Source organism: Culex pipiens, chromosome 3 (genome assembly GCF_016801865.2).
Source record: "Culex pipiens pallens isolate TS chromosome 3, TS_CPP_V2, whole genome shotgun sequence".
Lineage (NCBI taxonomy): Eukaryota > Metazoa > Arthropoda > Insecta > Diptera > Culicidae > Culex > Culex pipiens.
Window position 1 is genome coordinate 19,668,368 of NC_068939.1, and position 19,656 is coordinate 19,688,023.

General features: G+C 33.9%; 2 protein-coding genes across 9 annotated transcripts in view; both read left to right on the forward strand.

The window, feature by feature from the left end:
• Positions 1-19,656, forward strand: part of LOC120412866 (60S ribosomal protein L28) — a 510,937-nt gene that overhangs the window by 201,178 nt on the left and 290,103 nt on the right. The window lies entirely within an intron of this gene.
• The window catches only part of LOC120422922 (kazrin-like), a 225,603-nt gene that overhangs the window by 64,856 nt on the left and 141,091 nt on the right, over positions 1-19,656 (forward strand). For 7 of the 8 annotated variants that reach the window (XM_039586501.2, XM_039586502.2, XM_052710456.1 and 4 more), the window contains one exon: positions 5,059-5,530. The gene's annotated coding sequence lies outside the window, so the exon portion shown is untranslated. The remainder of the gene's footprint in view (positions 1-5,058; positions 5,531-19,656) is intronic. The other variant, XM_052710458.1, reaches the window with a different exon arrangement.

A 19,656-nucleotide genomic window follows, 5' to 3' on the forward strand; every position in this document is an offset into this window, starting at 1 on the left:
CAAGCAGTAGAGGTACGGCTTCAGTTGGTTCGATTCCCGGTGATAGAGTCCTACGACTCTATCGCTGCATGAGTACACCAGTGCTGTCACGCGAAGCAAATCATCGGTAATAACGTCAGAGGTAAGGTGAACTTTGTAGTTGCAGCATTAGAGTGACGAGTTTGTCATTCAGGCACTACAGGTTCATGGTCGATTTTGAACGCAACACAGCTGTGCTACCACTGACAATTGATTCCACATCGGTTGCTCAAAGCACAGTACCTGAGGGTTCGTCGTTTGACAAAGCATGTGAAATGACCTCCTTTCGTCGCCAGCAGTCGAGTACCTAGTACTCGTTCCCTGCTGGCATCCCGACGATTGGATCTCACAGCGCGTCAGATATGCGAAGCCCTCGGCGTGTTAAGAGGTAGGTGATATGATAGTGATCATATCACTAGGACACGGCAACAGGGCACGGCACCAGGGCACGGCATTGAACGCAACACAGCTGTGCTACCACTGACGATTGATTCCACATCGGTTGCTCAGAGCACAGTACCTGAGGGTTCGTCGTTTGACAAAGCATGTGAAATGACCTCCTTTCGTCGCCAGCAGTCGAGTACCTAGTACTCGTTCCCTACGGGCATCCCGACGATTGGATCTCACAGCGCGTCAGATATGCGAAGCCCTCGGCGTGTTAAGAAATGATCTAATAGTGATCATATCACCAGGGCACGACATTGAACGCAACACAGCTGTGCTACCACTGACGATTGATTCCACATCGGTTGCTCAGAGCACAGTACCTGAGGGTTCGTCGTTTGACAAAGCATGTGAAATGACCTCCTTTCGTCGCCAGCAGTCGAGTACCTAGTACTCGTTCCCTGCTGGCATCCCGACGATTAGATCTCACAGCGCGTCAGATATGCGAAGCCCTCGGCGTGTTAAGAGGTAGGTGATATGATAGTGATCATATCACTAGGACACGGCAACAGGGCACGGCACCAGGGCACGGCATTGAACGCAACACAGCTGTGCTACCACTGACGATTGATTCCACATCGGTTGCTCAGAGCACAGTACCTGAGGGTTCGTCGTTTGACAAAGCATGTGAGATGTACCTCCTTTCGTCGCTAGCAGTTGAGTACCCAGTACTCGTTCCCTGCTGGCATCCCGACGAATGATCTCATCGTGCGTCAGATACGCGAAGCCCTCGGCGTGTTAAGAAATGATCTAATAGAGATCATATCACCAGGGCACGGCATTGAACGCAACACAGCTGTGCTACCACTGACGATTGATTCTACATCGGTTGCTCAGAGCACAGTACCCCTAGGGGTTCGTTGTGAAATTACCTCCTTTCGTCGCCAGCAGTTGAGTACCCAGTACTCGCTCCCTGCTGGCATCCCGACGATTGGATCTCACAGCGCGTCAGATATGCGAAGCCTTAGTGAACTAGGCACGCTCTGCACTGCAGGGCGTGCCTTTTTTTTGCCCCATAGATGCTAATGGTGTCAGGAAAGGAATTGCGAGTTGGTGAAAGGTTATACCTTGATCCGCTCAGGTTGCCTTTTCGAGCTCGAATGGTTTGCTCCGATTCGACGGGTACGTTGTGCACGTAATGTCGTTGAGAGAGTACTCATGTGGGTTCTTTTTTTTTGCTATTTTCGTGCCCCCGAAAATATGCAACAAACATGACAGTAGGTAGCGTTGACATCGGCCACCATGCTGTATACCGAGAAGGGTGGAGGTGACACAGTAGGTAGCGTTGACTACGCATACCCATGACATGAATAAACACTGCCAGCTCGTGCTGCCGCGGGTCCATGGCTTGGTAATAGTTGAACCGGACAATGATGCTTGGAGGGAACGTGGGAGAACCATGTTTAAGGATGTGGAGGGTCTCTAACCCAGGCTTTCTAGACAAAAACGTCCAACGGACTACATAGATGAATTGAGATGTGTAAACATTAATTTCGATGCGCATTGCTTGCATTTAAATGGCATCGAATTTTATATCGATGAACATTGTTGGGAGTGACCTCCCCTTGATGGAAAGTGATCACTCATGGCCATATTTTATAAATGGTGAACTTGAACAAAATTTCAGTGAAGTTCTATCCGATGTAAATTCAATTTAAAATTTGATTTTGGTCTAGAAATCGAAACTCGGCAACAACATATTTGTCCGTCCGTACTATGGCTAAGAAGTGGCGAATTTTTGTTTCCTGAAAAAATAGTGGTGACATTTGAAAATATCGAAAATAAGGTCACTAGGCTTAGTAATTTTTCAAGCTCGAAAATTGCAAATTTTACGGAGACCTCAATTGCAAAACAGAAAATTTCATGCAAATTTTGCGGAACGTGAAACGTGAAAATAACTTTGAAAATCTTATGTGTAAATCACAGAAACTACTTTTCAAGCTTCATTATGTAGTATTCTTCAATAAACTTAAAAAATCTTTAATAAATTTGAACGTGACACAAAAAACAATTTCTCCTTATTTCTAAAAAAGATTCTAACTAGTTTGTGGATGGGCTCTATATATATTTGAAATAAAATGTAGGGCATGCGTATTCTCATTTATTGAACTGCTTTTTTTTTAATATTCCACTAATAAAGTTAAAAAGTTTTCGCTTATTTAATTCATTTAATTTAATTTCAAATCAGAGCAAGATTTAACAAACTTGTCCAGCAAAAATGAGTGGAAAAATTTGAATTTTTGCGACATTAACATTTTTTAAAGGTTCTCATCTCCCTTTTCAAAATTTAAGTTTCAAATCAAAAGGGAAAAATTTTATTATTTGTAAAGAATCCGAAATTTGTATTCAAAAAGAAAACAAAAACATAAAAGTAGTATTTTTTTACTTTCACGGGCATCGTTCACCCAGATAATCAAATATCGATAAAATTAAACAGGACTCAGATAAAATCAGCAATGTTTTTAAAGGATGATTTCTAAGCATATATTTTATTCTGAATGAAACATAGCTTGATTCTTTAAATTTCTTTTGAAACTATGCCTTTCAAATTAAATAGCAGTATAATTTTTAAAAACTGAAAAATCTGAACAATTCTTCAAATGGCTCATATCAAACTTTTTTTACTTAAATAGTTTATATAGATAAAATATTTTTTATAATGTTGTTTTGAACAAAAAAAAAATGAGAAAATTGATAAATTTTATGAATTTTACGCCGTCCACGAAATCGGCAAAAATCACTAACCCTATGTTGGTAATTAAACAAGACTATTCACACACTTAGTTCTACAGTAGTTCATTAGATAATGTTTATTCCTATTTGAGTTTGATAAATCATTTTGAGAAAAATCGTTACAGTTTCACACAAACATAAAATATCACGAGATTTCGCGGAAAATACCAAAAAGCCGGAAATGCTGTCCACGAAATCGTGAAATTTCACTAACCCTAGTGGTCACACACAATTTTTATAACCGTTTTTATATGCTTAATCAAATTTAAAAGCTAACATTACTCAATTGCACCGTTTTCAAGTAGTAGGCCTTTACAGCTATTTTTTTCGAAAGAAAATCTAAGGTCGATTTTTTAAAATTTTCTCTTGAAATTTTCCGATCTTTTCGGAAACAACACTTTCAAAAAAAATATCAAGACTAACATTTCAAAAGGGTGTATCATTGAATGTATGGCCCTTGTGAAATAATAGTCTTGTTAAGAAATTTTTATAAATATTTTTTTCGAAGAGATCGGAAAATTTCACGAATGTTTCATGTTTGAACATTGAAAATCGGACCATTAGTTGCTGAGATATCGACATTAGAAAATGGTGGGTTGTTTGGGTGAGACTTAGAAAACATCAATTTTCCTGTTTCTTTTTCTGTAAGCCGCTGTATCTCAGCAACCAGAGGTCAAATCTTCAATGTTTCTCAGACAATTTAATAGCAAGTTTTCTGAACTTTTCAAAAAAAAATATTTTCAGAAATGGTCACTTAGGTCACTATTTTTAAAAATCGAAAACTGCAAATATTTCACTAAAATCAAACTTTCGGTGACTATATCTTGAAAATGGTGCACTTTATCAAAAATCTGTTCAGTACTTTTCGATTGCAAATTCAATTTTACATAAAAAATTTAATTCAAATTTGTTTTTTCATGATATTTCGATTTTTTTCAAAAATCAATTCAAAAATTCTCTATGGTTCAAAAGATGCGGGATTTTGTCCCCTAAATTTTATTAAAAAATCTCGAAAATAAAAAAAAACGTTTTTTGGGAAATTGAGACTTTGTAAATTTTTGCAATTTTTTTCCGTGTACATATTTTTTTCTCAATAGTCCTCAATAATACCAACAACTTTGCCGAAGACACCAAATTGATCAGAAATTTCACTCAAAAGTTACAGCTGTTTGGATATTTACGTACCATTTTTGTATGGACAGCAGCCAAAATTGTATGGAGATTTGTATGGGTGAACCAACAACACAAAATAGCATCTTTGGTCATAGGTTAGGCCCCCACAAAGTTTGAGCCAAATCATAAAATACAAATAAAATCCAAAAAAAAAATCGGTAGAGAGTTGGTCATTATTTTGAATGACCGTATTTTTTTATTATGTATGTTTCAATGTAAACACAATTTCGTGTCGGTCTACGTAGATCTGTAATTTTTGAGAATATTTTCTCGGATTATGCATTGTCCTTTCTATAAAATTTTGAGTCAGGATTTGAAGTATGATTATGAATTTCTTGATTTAATTTTTAAGGCAGGATTAAGAAACATGGTTTTAACCATAAAAAATATAATAATTATTTTTTATATCAAAAAAGTCTATATGTTTTTTCACACTCTAATGAAACGAAAACTATTGGCACTACGCCCCCCGGGGCATGGCCTTCCTCTAACGTGGGATTTCTGCTCCAGCGCCTCTGACGAGACAGGAGAAACCGGGACCGACGTTTTACTTCACCATCCGATAGAAGCTCAGTGGATAAGGCGGGAATCGAACCCGCGTCTCATAGCATCATCGGGATCGGCAGCCGAAGCCGCTACCCCTGCGCCACGAGACCCACCCAACACTCTAATGATCATTCTTTAAACTAGCCGAGTGTTCCACCAAACCCCTTCTAGTGAAACTCTACCCCCAGAGAGTGGCCAAATGGCAAGCGTTGCTGAAGTGAAGAGTTCATAATCGGCCAACGGTTGACACACACTCACTCAACCCTTCGTGGTGTACCCTACTTAAGGAAGAAAAAAAAATAGTGCGACAGCAACAAAAACCAGTGCAAAGTGTTTTCCGGCACGAGGCACAAAACCTCCAAAGTGCAAAAAGAAAAAGTGAATCCCCAACAGCTGCACCAGGAACCGAGGCAAGATATTGTCGTGACAGGGAAGATTTACCGGATCAAATAACTTGCGCGATCGGATGCAGCCATGAACCATCGCCGGAAGGACGGCTAAAAAGCACGTCACCGACAAAAGGATTAGAGTGTTGTTCCCTCGAGGGTTGGAGAAAGCTTTTTAAAACTGGGAAGCTTTTTTCTCTCTCTCCACCAAAGGGGCGCTGCGTTCGAAGGTGAGTGCTTTTCGATCAACTTCCCTCTCGTTGGGTAAAAAGGGGGTGAAACAACTAAGCGAATCAAATTATCATGTTCCACTTTGCGCAAATCCTTCTTAGCGGTGGGAGTTTTGAAAATTTCGTGGAAATTTTCCTCGTGGGAGGTTCATTTGTGAGTTTGTTTGCTTCTTGTTTCGGAAAAGTTGTGTGTTACTTTGTGAAAATTTCTTCACTAAAACTACTAAACTGGCTGCCAATTCTTATAAAAACTCTACTTTCCCATAATTTTACTGCCGGCCGATTTTAAAAATAATTTAAAAATACTAAATTATTAAGTTAAACAAAATTATGCAAAAAAAATGTTTTTAACATTTTTTTAAAATAAACGTAAATTTCACATTCACCCTGCTAAGCAATTCCAGGTTTATGTTCCCGCGTGGGGCCATCAACAAACGGCAAGACAACCGGCATTTATTTAAAATGACATTAAAAGTCACTCAAGGAGCAAGTTACTTTTGCCTCCATCCCGCCATACCCCATCCGTCAAGTGGGACGGACTAAGTTTTTCACCGTCCTTTTTTGTGAACGAACCCATGACGACAGACGTGGCATGTTTTTCACGCGGAGACGTGACACGATGGCAGCAGCAAAAACAGAGAGCAGAAAGAAGATGTTAGATGTAATTTCTTGCTGTCTCCTGGAGACAGAGGGTAGTTATGGTGGAGTTGGAAATGGGTCAGGAATACAATTATTTAAATTTCTTTACATTTATATAAATTAGTATAACCTATTATCAATAAATTTGATAACAATAAAAATCTTTAAAATATTTTATTTTGGAACAGTTTGCAACAATAAACATATTCTTAGATCGACACAAAAAAATTGACCCAGAAACACTCGAAATATTTCCTAACCCCAAATCCTTCGAGAAAACCTCTCCCTCAGAAACCGTGCGGCAACAAAGTTAAGATGGATGGCGATGGGTTTTGGGTGGGCGCAATGCAAAACTTTTGTCCAACAATATGATTTACGGGCGGTATTTCTCAGCCAACATTTGCACAGCCCCACCACCACTGAGTTTTGGCACCACCACCCCCTCCCCGGACGATGGGAGATGTGATTTTGAGAGCGTTCACAGGGAAGATGACGGAGTGGGTGTTGGGCCAGAAAATGTTGGCATTGGATGGGAGTTCTAACCTGTTCCATTCCGACTCAGAAGTTTAAACAGAACTTTAGCTCCAGGAACCCTGTCGTGGCTTTAACGACAGATTTCTTTGCTTTATTTTGTAATTTTGAAAAGGATTCTAAATTTATTATGCAAATTTTCTAGGAAATTTTGTTTCTGTAAACTTACTCAGTTGTAATTTTATTTATTTGTACATAAATAATTGTGTCTGTTCTCGAGTATAAAAATCTGTCTTTGCAAATGTTTGTATCTAAGTCTGATTTGCCGCTTCCAAACGTTTTTTTTTTTAATATTAAAAAATCCCACTCCCCGGAGTATACCAGAATTCCATTCACCAATGTGGTCCATTCCTCAGAATAAAACATCCCGCAGAATGAACCATTCCACATAATTTGTTGTTTTTCAAAAATAAGTTATTTTTAATAAAAAATTGATAATGAAGCATTTTTGAGCATGAATTGATAATAATTACAAAGAAATTTTGTAAACTGTTTGGTACATTCAAATCTTTAAACAAAAACAAAAACAAAAACAAAAACAAAAACAAAAACAAAAACAAAAACAAAAACAAAAACAAAAACAAAAACAAAAACAAAAACAAAAACAAAAACAAAAACAAAAACAAAAACAAAAACAAAAACAAAAACAAAAACAAAAACAAAAACAAAAACAAAAACAAAAACAAAAACAAAAACAAAAACAAAAACAAAAACAAAAACAAAAACAAAAACAAAAACAAAAACAAAAACAAAAACAAAAACAAAAACAAAAACAAAAACAAAAACAAAAACAAAAACAAAAACAAAAACAAAAACAAAAACAAAAACAAAAACAAAAACAAAAACAAAAACAAAAACAAAAACAAAAACAAAAACAAAAACAAAAACAAAAACAAAAACAAAAACAAAAACAAAAACAAAAACAAAAACAAAAACAAAAACAAAAACAAAAACAAAAACAAAAACAAAAACAAAAACAAAAACAAAAACAAAAACAAAAACAAAAACAAAAACAAAAACAAAAACAAAAACAAAAACAAAAACAAAAACAAAAACAAAAACAAAAACAAAAACAAAAACAAAAACAAAAACAAAAACAAAAACAAAAACAAAAAAAAAAACAAAAACAAAAACAAAAACAAAAACAAAAACAAAAACAAAAACAAAAACAAAAACAAAACAAAAACAAAAACAAAAACAAAAACAAAAACAAAAACAAAAACAAAAACAAAAACAAAAACAAAAACAAAAACAAAAACAAAAACAAAAACAAAAACAAAAACAAAAACAAAAACAAAAACAAAAACAAAAACAAAAACAAAAACAAAAACAAAAACAAAAACAAAAACAAAAACAAAAACAAAAACAAAAACAAAAACAAAAACAAAAACAAAAACAAAAACAAAAACAAAAACAAAAACAAAAACAAAAACAAAAACAAAAACAAAAACAAAAACAAAAACAAAAACAAAAACAAAAACAAAAACAAAAACAAAAACAAAAACAAAAACAAAAACAAAAACAAAAACAAAAACAAAAACAAAAACAAAAACAAAAACAAAAACAAAAACAAAAACAAAAACAAAAACAAAAACAAAAACAAAAACAAAAACAAAAACAAAAACAAAAACAAAAACAAAAACAAAAACAAAAACAAAAACAAAAACAAAAACAAAAACAAAAACAAAAACAAAAACAAAAACAAAAACAAAAACAAAAACAAAAACAAAAACAAAAACAAAAACAAAAACAAAAACAAAAACAAAAACAAAAACAAAAACAAAAACAAAAACAAAAACAAAAACAAAAACAAAAACAAAAACAAAAACAAAAACAAAAACAAAAACAAAAACAAAAACAAAAACAAAAACAAAAACAAAAACAAAAACAAAAACAAAAACAAAAACAAAAACAAAAACAAAAACAAAAACAAAAACAAAAACAAAAACAAAAACAAAAACAAAAACAAAAACAAAAACAAAAACAAAAACAAAAACAAAAACAAAAACAAAAACAAAAACAAAAACAAAAACAAAAACAAAAACAAAAACAAAAACAAAAACAAAAACAAAAACAAAAACAAAAACAAAAACAAAAACAAAAACAAAAACAAAAACAAAAACAAAAACAAAAACAAAAACAAAAACAAAAACAAAAACAAAAACAATTCGCAATTTTCAGTGTAAGAACGGGCCTTGACCGATCTTATGCACCAGGTTCCCGACGAACACGCACTGCCCTTACACCTACATCTCACCCTTGCTCTGAGTCAGTACGAGCAGCACGCTAGAACACGCTTTGAGTGTTCGTGCCAGGCATGCACACCTTCTTTTCCGGTTATGCATTTTAACTCGGCCGGGGGTGGTACATTACGTAGGGTTTGATGTAAGTATAAGCGCCTAACCGTTTGGGACCATCCACAAACCACGTGGACACTTTTTTTGGTAATCTCAACCCCCCCCCCCCCTCGTGGACAATTGTCCATACAAAAAAAAACTTTTTTATATGGAGCGTGGACAATCGCCATACCCCCCCCCCCCCCTAAAGTGTCCACGTGGTTTATGGATGGTCCCTTTATAGTGTGCCTATCAATGTTCATTAAAGCAAGTACTGTTTTATTTTTAGTTTGAATTCAAAAACTAGTTGTTATTTACTGTGTATTGTTTTCTCCTGAAATCTTCCCTATTGTTGAGTCTGTTTATCTGTTGCTATTTCTTTTGTCGCGGTGTTTTGTTACAATTTTTGGTCCTAAGCATGTTATAAAAGTTTACCAAAAGTACAATAGTAATATTTGTGTTAATCCATTAACTATTCCATAAATTGAGTAAGGGCTCAAACCTCACTTGTTTGAAAAAAAAGGGTGAAGATTGAAAACAATAGACAGTTAAAGAGAATTTATTTTATAAAAATCAAGAATCAATAGTAAGAGAATGATGAGCGTATTTTAAAGAATAAAAATGAGAAGCTAGATGTATTAGATGTAAAATTAGACAATAGTTAATAAATAGAGATACAAAACAAGCTTAGATTATAGTAATGATAATTTATAGGACAGATAAAGAATTATTCAAATAAATAAATTAGCAATAAAATCAAAAAAGATTAGACAAATGATAAATAGACTTGATATTACTAGTACATTAAGGAAAAGTATATTTTTAGGAATTGAGAATCAGTAGAGCAAAATATAAATAGGAGATAGGTGGTAGCTGAGAATGAAGAGAAGAGAAACCCCGTTCTGCGATGCTCAGGTACATCCACAGCAGTTGACTCAACATACTGCGAATCAAAACAATACCGTCTACAATCACAAATTACTTCCCTTTCCCACATTGTTGCGCCCCTTTCTTTTAGCCGTCTCGACTCTGACCCGCGGTGGTCAAAGGTTTACGATCCGTTTCCACAGGCCACCAGCTAGGTCATCATGAAAACCAAGCCAACGTGGAGGTAAGAAAATAGGACACTTGCAAGGAACCAGAGCTATACTGTTCTGATCAAGATAATTCGGATGATCTAACAGAACTACGGATGTAGTTAGTTACGCTCTTTCCAGGATGTTCCTTACGTGGACGTCAACCGAAGAGCACGCAACAAGTTCAATGCCATTGCATGCTCTTAGGTATCAATCCTTGGCCTGCAAAAAAAAAAAAAAAAAAAACAAAAACAAAAACAAAAACAAAAACAAAAACAAAAACAAAAACAAAAACAAACACAAAATTAGTTATTTTATGTTTTATGTTTTATGTTTTATGTTTTATGTTTTATGTTTTATGTTTTATGTTTTATGTTTTATGTTTTATGTTTTATGTTTTATGTTTTATGTTTTATGTTTTATGTTTTATGTTTTATGTTTTATGTTTTATGTTTTATGTTTTATGTTTTATGTTTTATGTTTTATGTTTTATGTTTTATGTTTTATGTTTTATGTTTTATGTTTTATGTTTTATGTTTTATGTTTTATGTTTTATGTTTTATGTTTTATGTTTTATGTTTTATGTTTTATGTTTTATGTTTTATGTTTTATGGTTTATGTTTTATGTTTTATGTTTTATGGTTTATGTTTTATGTTTTATGTTTTATGTTTTATGTTTTATGTTTTATGTTTTATGTTTTATGTTTTATGTTTTATGTTTTATGTTTTATGTTTTATGTTTTATGTTTTATGTTTTATGTTTTATGTTTTATGTTTTATGTTTTATGTTTTATGTTTTATGTTTTATGTTTTATGTTTTATGTTTTATGTTTTATGTTTTCTGTTTTTTGTTTTATGTTTTATGTTTTATGTTTTATGTTTTTTGTTTTTTGTTTTTTGTTTTATGTTTTATGTTTTATGTTTTATGTTTATGTTTTATGTTTTATGTTTTATGTTTTATGTTTTATGTTTTATGTTTTATGTTTTATGTTTTATGTTTTATGTTTTATGTTTTATGTTTTATGTTTTATGTTTTATGTTTTATGTTTTATGTTTTATGTTTTATGTTTTATGTTTTATGTTTTATGTTTTATGTTAAAATTTGAAAAACTATGCTTTTTTAAATCTATTTCATCTGAAACTCATCCAAAATTTCGTATTATTGTCGAAAATATGGTTAGATTTCAATCAAAATTAGCTTCATGTGTCCCGCTTCGTCCTAGATGAAGATACCGAAAATTTGCAAATTTCCTATGAATTTACCTTAATATATTTTTTTTAAGTTTTTTTAGTCTTTTTCTAAAATGGGACCATCTACAAATCACTTTTTTGGTAATCTCATACCCCCCCCCCCCCCCCCCCCATTGTGGACACAATTTCCATACAAAAAAATTCTTTTTTGTATGGAGCGTGGACATTCGCCAACCCGAGCAGATGGAAATAACTAGGGAATAACATTTGTTGATATTTGAAAATGCTAGACCAATAACATTTTATGTTATTTACAACAAGATTTGTTATTCGTCGTTATGTTTTTTTTGTTATTGGATTGTTATTGTAATAACAGACTAATAACAGTTTTAGTTATTCTTCGAACAAATCTTTGTTTTTATTTTTTGTTGTTTTAACAACTAATAACAGTTGGAGGTATTCTTCCATAACACAAAATATTGTTCCAAAGTTGTTTTGGCTTTCAACCAATATCAGACAAATAACACATTTTGTTGTGATAACATAAACTGTTATTAAACTCATATGCAAAAATGGATTGTTCAAGAAGATTCCATAACCCTTTCTGTTATTTTAACAATATTTGTAATTGAAATGGCATCAATTTTGTTATAACCGTCTGCCCGGGAACACACCAATCCTTTGAGTTTTTAAAAATTTCAATGTACCGCAAAAAGTTTTTTTTTCGCTAAAATTTTTGTTTTGATCGAAATCTTACATTATTTAAAAACTAATGATTGCAAAACATCTGAAGTAGTGTGAAATGCATTTTAAAACACTTTTTCCATGCATATTATGCGACTATGGCTTGTCATTTGAATTTTTACATTCCCCCCCCCCCCCCCCCCCTTGCCCCGGCCAGAGCCGAGAAACAAACACTTTGGAAAATATTTATATCAGCTTATACAAGTTTTTTGTTATTTTGTTTCATTAATTTTTTTAAGTTTTCATAAGTTCTTCCTTTCAAAATGAATTTTAAAACAGATCAGTGAATTTCCAATAAAACAACAATAAAACAATAAGAAAAGAAAATTAACTGTGATTTTTTCCTGTTTTTCTATGACTGTTAGGTAAAACAACTCCAGGAATTCAAACAAAATTTTCTCAATTCTTTCTTTTTAACTTGTAATATTTCTTCAAAGCGATATATTCTTTGTTTGTTTTTTAAGGCAAGCATAAGTTATAACAAAGTTTCGCTCGATAATTGCAAAAAAAGGCTAAAATCCAGTTGGACTTATATACTTATTAAGATATAAGTGTTACCAAATTTAAATTTTTAACCAAACATGAATAGTCAAAACGCCACAGAAAAAAAAACAAAAGTTTCTAAAATGTTTCTACCAAACAAGAAAAAAATAAAATTCCCTAAAAAAATAGAGTATTGTAATTCAATTGAATAAAAGTATAAAAAATAAAATAAAGAGTTTTTAAAAGGTTAAAAGTACTCAAAAAGCTCCCCCACCAAGCAGCGTAAGAGGGCATCATCGTGTAGCGCGAATGATTTATGCAAACACCCCAAAATGTGTAATATCGGTGTATGTGTGTGTCATACCGAGTAGGCTGGTAAGAGGGGAGGGGATGGTGATGTATGCTGCTGCTGCTGCCACAGATCCTCGGCCTACTGGCTGGAGGAGATGTAAATGAATGATTGTTGACAGTTGGCTGTTTGTGTTTCCAGTGAATGATGGCAAGAAGGGGGAGGGCTCAAGAGGGTTGGGAAATTTCGCTGGATGGTGGAAGATAAGCAAATATTGAAATTTTATAAATTGACTGAATGTTTGCACAAGTGGAGGCACCTTTTCGGGAAAAAGCTTCAATGAAATGCTGCATATAATGTTGAGCTTTGTATTTTTCATGGTTCATTTGCATGTGCTGAACGAAGCGAAATTATGTATAAACGTATGTATAATAAGCTAAATCATTCATGTTAATATCTGTATATAAAAAAAAAACTAAAAAAAATAAATTCAACCTTTACAAAAACAACCCATCACAACCAAAAACCACAAAAAAGTTATGGCCCCAGGTTACTCAAACCAAACTCAGAAACACGCAAATCTGCAAACCACATCAAGCACACTTTAAGAAACCACCCACCACAGAATCAAATTTTCGAGACTCTTCATCTGTTTTGCCTCAGCAGCATCAGGGTTTGCCCTCCGGCAGAGTCCAGCCCAGACCGGGCACCGGCTGGAAGAACGAGCATTTTCCGAGCTTTTGGTTCTCCCGAGCCAGCCCATAATCTCCGGCATCAAAATTCAAGACTTCAACCGCAGAAACCTCGCATCGGACATTCCAGTGAGCCCCCTGCCCGGAGTTGGAGCTTCTTTGAAAAATGCTTCTGAATAATTGAATTGAATTCCAGAGGGGGGGATTGCTCAAAGTGGCTTGAAGTTTTAAGTTATATTTGGTATAAGAAAATTTTATATTTTGAAATTTTGTGTAAATCTTAAAATTCACTTCAAATTTAAACTCGAAACTATTAAATTATTTGTTAATTAGATAAAGGTCGAACCTTCGTCACCAATCTCTCATCGTAATGGAGGGCTATCAAAAAGCATCAAACCCAGCCGGCCAAAACTGTGGCCAAAATCATAAATTCGATTACCCGTCCTTCAAAGTGAAGCCGCCCGTTTCTTTCAAAGTGTAGTAAATTTTGCTCCAATTTTCCGGCAGCTGCTGGTTGCCTCCCGCGCACAAAAGTGTCGTCGTCCGAAAAAACCCTTTTTGTGCTCCTCCGGCTGGGTCCTTTGCCTGGCCGAGGAATTACCGGGCCGAGCCAAGCTAAATCCACCCATTAAAATTCCGTTTTTATGAGCGCAAATAAATTACCCCGAACTTGAGTTGCTTGGATGGGCCAAACTGGCTGTGTAGGAGAAGACCTGGGAACTGCGACATTCCTTGCAAGTGTCAGTTGTTTACTTAAGCTCAGAACACAGTAAAAAAAATATTAAAAGTTATTGATTTTTTTTTTATTGAAACTTGAATACTTGAATTTTTTTTATTGAAAATGAATACGAGTTTCACCAGAAAGCTAAAGGGTTTTGAAATATATTTGGCGAAAAAAGTAAATATTTCAAGATGTTAATTACCCCTCTTCAAAATTTTATGAAGATATAAGGGTCATGATCTGCCGGCTCATGAACTCGGAAAATGTTGCCCCAATCCCTTTTAGATTTGCGTTTAACTTTGTCTGTCATTTGAGGTTCATTTTTCAATATCAGGTGAATTTAGGAAATTCGAAAAAACGTGTTTTCAAAAATTTGCAACCTGAAATGGTAATGATTTGTAAATTCGGTGTCAGTGGAAATTTTATTTTACGTTGGGCGCCCGATTTGGACGATGATTCGATGTTTAAATTTCCCCTTCTAATGACATGTACCACGATTTCTAAATGTTGAGAACAGAATATAGGACCAAAAAAATAAATTTCAAGGGGACCTTAATTTCGAAACACAAAATTTCACGGAACCTGTAAACTTTTGAAATAAACTTTTAAATTATGAATGAAACTATTTAAGATTTATTTTCATTGTATTTCAATTATTTATAAATGTAAGAAAATCTTTTCTTAATTTCTTTGCTCTTATAAGTCACGTAAGATTGTTCTTAACATGACTTTATCTATCGGATTGAACTAATACAACTGTTTAGAGTGAAATATGTTATAATATGCATTGCAAAATAAGTTTGATCTTGTTAAATGATAACAAAAAAGTAACCTTTACATATTTTGTAAAGAGATGTATGATGGTAATTTTTTTTTTGTTTTATATTCTACTAATAAATAATTTGAAAATATCTCTGATTTGCTTCTATTTAACTTTTTTTTAAAGTTCTTTTGATTTTTCCCAATTTTTTTTTCAATTTCCAAGAATTTATAAAATTCTGAATAAAATATGTTTGAATCTTCGGATTTCTTATTTTCAGTTTTCTTTTTAAAAGTTGATAAACTACTAAATACTCTAAAAAGCAAACTTGTTTTTCCATATTTTTCTCTACTTATTTTAGTCTCTGCTAATAGAACCCGAGCAGACGGAAATAACGTAGGAATAACATTTTTTGATATTTGAAAAAAAATAGGCCATTTCATGTTATTTATAACAAGTTTTGTTATCCGCCAATGTGATTTTTTTGTTATTTGATTTTTATTGTAATAACATACTAATCACATTTTGACTTATTCTTCGAACAAATCTTTGTTTTTCTTTTTTTGTTATTTTAACAACTAATCCGATCATCCCAATATTAGTTGGAGTTATTTTTCCATAACAAAAAATGTTATTCCAATGTTGTTTTGGCTTTCAACCAATATCAGACCAATAATTTTTTTTGTTATGTTAACATAAACTGCCCTTGTAACATTTTTAAACTTACAGGTTTTATCATGGTTCTGAAAACCCTCATACGGCCTAAATAGGCTTTTATGGCCTACTTAAAACCTAAAATGTTACTAGGGTGTTATTAATTTCTTATGCAAAAATGGATTTTGCAAGAATATTCACATTTTTTATATTTACTTCAAATTGTTTTACATTTTTGCATTAAATAGAATACATTTGAGTAAATAAAAAAGAAATCTTTTTAACAACTTATCCTAACATAAAACTAAAAAAAACTAAAGAAGGTTTCTTTTATTTGATCTCTTATATAAATCAATTTATTTAACAAAATATACCAATCTTTTAAAAACATTCCACAATATGGATCGAAAAAAGCTAAAATTCATGTAGAAACTCATATCTTAGTAAATGTAATAATATTAATTTTCCTTGTAATTCTATATCACGCTTTTCATTGAAAAATAATAAAATTCACATAAAAAAGCATTGTGGATGAAATAATTTAATTTATTTTCCAATTTTACGAATTTCAAGCTGTCCGCGAAATCTTCACTGACCATACTTATCAATTGAAAGAAAGAGTTTTTTTTTTTGTTTCAAATTTAACTTTTGTGTTTTTTTTTTCATTTGCACGAAGGTTTGTGGATAACTCAGCAAATGTGCGTCCGATTTTCAGTGTAATTGTGAAATTTTCCGTTATTTGGAAAAAAGAATTAAGTCAGCCGTACTATCTGATATGGTCACAAAAGTAAAGCCAAAAAGTTCTTCTACTTTTTTCCACGTTTAAAAAAATCGAAAAACTGGCAAGTGAATGTTGATCAACTTGTGTAAAAGCTCAATATATGCATTTTTTGTTACCTAAACATATCTTAAAATGAGATATTTCTGAATATTTATCAGAACATTCGTTCTGAAGATACAGATTTTTGAATATTTTAACAGTTTTAGTTAATTTAGTTAAAATTTAATGTTCGGAGGCTTGTATAAAAAAATACAAAAATTATCGTATTTAGAAGTGGCGGAGAATTGCCCAACCATTTTTGTTTTAAAAAAATTATGAAAAAAGTCGACTATAAAAAGCATGATTTTTCGAATGCCATAAAGAGGGTCGCCAAGCTCTACCTTGTATTCGTGGTCAAGGTTCTAAATTACTCCTTAAGACAAAGTTACACGATTTCATGTGAGTTCGCGGGGAATGACCCATGCCAAAAAATATAGCCCTTTCAATATTGAAATAATTTGATTGACAACATTCCAAGCAGACATTTCGTCTCTCTTTCTCTCGCAATTTCCTCGTGATAATCAATTTCCTCTGAACCCTTAACGATCCAAATCATCACATTCCTTCGTTTTGGGCAAATGGTCTTACAAAAGTTTCCTTTGCCTGTTTTTTTTTTTTCAACCCCCTTTCCAAAACTTACTACACCCAAAGGAAAAATATTTCTCAAAATCTGCAACAGTGGATTTGCTGCAGAAAATGTCACATTTTATAACATTTTTTGCAGCAAGCCCGTAGATCATTTTTGCCCGCGTGTAAACATTTCAGCGATCTGCAGTTCTCACCAACACATATAATGCTGGCCCGTCCCCGAGCAACACTCCAAAGAGAAGAATATGTTAGAGCTCTTTCACTCTCATTTCATAAAGCGTCCATGGCGCGGTGGTAGCGTGTCGGATCAATAACCAAGAAGTTGGTTGTTCAATCCTCGTTCTGTTAAGAGTTTTTTTTTGTGAAATACAGCCAAAAAGCCGTCGGTAATGTCGATAATTGTCGGTAACGGGCAAAAATGTCATACCCCTATATCGCAAAAAAATGCATGAGGACAGTTTTCATGCAGATTCTGATATACTTTCATGCCGCCATGCATCACAATCATGCGACCGCCGTTTGGGTGTACCCCGAAAAAAAGAAGTAAAAACCCATCGAGTCGGAAATTTCACTCTCAATGCTACTAAGTAATTGAATTCCTTTGGCCGCCCATCGGCGGCGGACTTTTTCTCGCTCCCCCCCTTCCCCCCCTCCCCAGCAATTTGGATGCTTCTTAGCGCTACTTGTCCAGCTCTCCTCCGCAAAGATGTTGCGCCTCGGAGGCTGTGCCTAATTGAATTGGCTGTTAAGAAGAAGACGAGGAGATGGTTGTGTTTTTTTCTTTGGTTTCGGGATGGAAATGATGGATAATGTTCTATTTCGACGATATTTGAATCGAAGCGTAGATCATTGGATCAATCTTTGAACCCACAGGGACACGACGTAATCCATTATGTGGTTGTAGCGTGAAAACTAAATTTGGGCAGCTCAATTGGTCTGTTGTGCGACATTGAAAAGTTCTGTTCTTCTGTTCTTCTGTTCTTCTGTTCTTCTGTTCTTCTGTTCTTCTGTTCTTCTGTTCTTCTGTTCTTCTGTTCTTCTGTTCTTCTGTTCTTCTGTTCTTCTGTTCTTCTGTTCTTCTGTTCTTCTGTTCTTCTGTTCTTCTGTTCTTCTATTCTTCTGTTCTTCTGTTCTTCTGTTCTTCTGTTCTTCTGTTCTTCTGTTCTTCTGTTCTTCTGTTCTTCTGTTCTTCTGTTCTTCTGTTCTTCTGTTCTTCTGTTCTTCTGTTCTTCTGTTCTTCTGTTCTTCTGTTCTTCTGTTCTTCTGTTCTTCTGTTCTTCTGTTCTTCTGTTCTTCTGTTCTTCTGTTCTTCTGTTCTTCTGTTCTTCTGTTCTTCTGTTCTTATGTTCTTATGTTCTTCTGTTCTTCTGTTGTTTTGTTATTTTGTTTTCTGAACCCATTAAATAGTCCAGTTAAGAAAGACCTTCCATCTCGCTGACCATAAAAACGAATCCCTCTCATTTTCCGTGTGGTGTTGCTTCCAACGTAAGCATTAAAGCTCTTGTGCCGGAAAAAAAACATACCTTTTATTCGCCCATTCCACTCAGCCGTCGACATACTTCGTAAACATCAACACGAAAATCCCTTTTGATGGTTATTTATGCGTGAGACATGCACGTGTGTGAGCTCTTTAGGAAAGCTCTTGCTGCTCCAGGCCAAACGACAGATGTTTTTTCTCGCCGTCCCTCACTGGAGGGGAAATTTAAGCTGTGATGGGATGGCTGAGGAGAAGACGATTCTCGTTAGAGTTGGCAAGACTACTCTCTAGAATTTTTTTCTTTCATTCCTTAAATTTCGACAACATTGTTGATTAACCTTCAAAGAATTGCCTCTAGTCCCTTCACAATAATACAATGTATCAAATGCGATAACATTTCTCATAAAACGACTCAATTATTGTTGTGCCGCGAGCTTTTCAATAGGCCATTAGGCCAATTGTCGCGCCGTCAGTCATTCAGTGCATCTCCCCCGGACACAATGGCGGGCACGAAAACGAATAAAGGTTGCTTTATAGCCGTCCCCACCCTTCCTGGAAGGAAGGTGGAAGTCTCTGATACCCCCACGGACGCATAAACACGACACACAGTCGTCGTCGTAACGTGACTTAATGATGATATCAATTTGCAGGTATCATAAATTTTCGCCGAACCATTAATGCAGATTATTTCCCAGCGGACAGGTTTGCTCTAATGGGAACACATTAGGAGGTGAGCTGGAGTACAATGTCTTGCAGTGCAGCTCTGACTTATTTGTCACCAATTGCCAACAAAAAAACACATACACAAATTTAACCTTGTGTAGATTTGGAATGATGTTTGAAGTATTTAATATTCCACAATCTTTCAATAAAAAAATATATACTGTTAATGTATTGAACATAGTCTGGCCTAAACTTTTAACAGAAATCCCGTATGAACGAAGATGATTTAGTGACCATGTAGAATCTTTTAATGAATATTTGAAATACTAAAACTTGTTAAATCGTTGCAACCATTACAGTATTTTTATCCTTTAAAATCTTTAAAACCGTAACAAAACTATTTATTCAAAAAAGCTACATGGAACAAAAATAAAAAAAAATCCATTTTGTTTTCAAATTTGT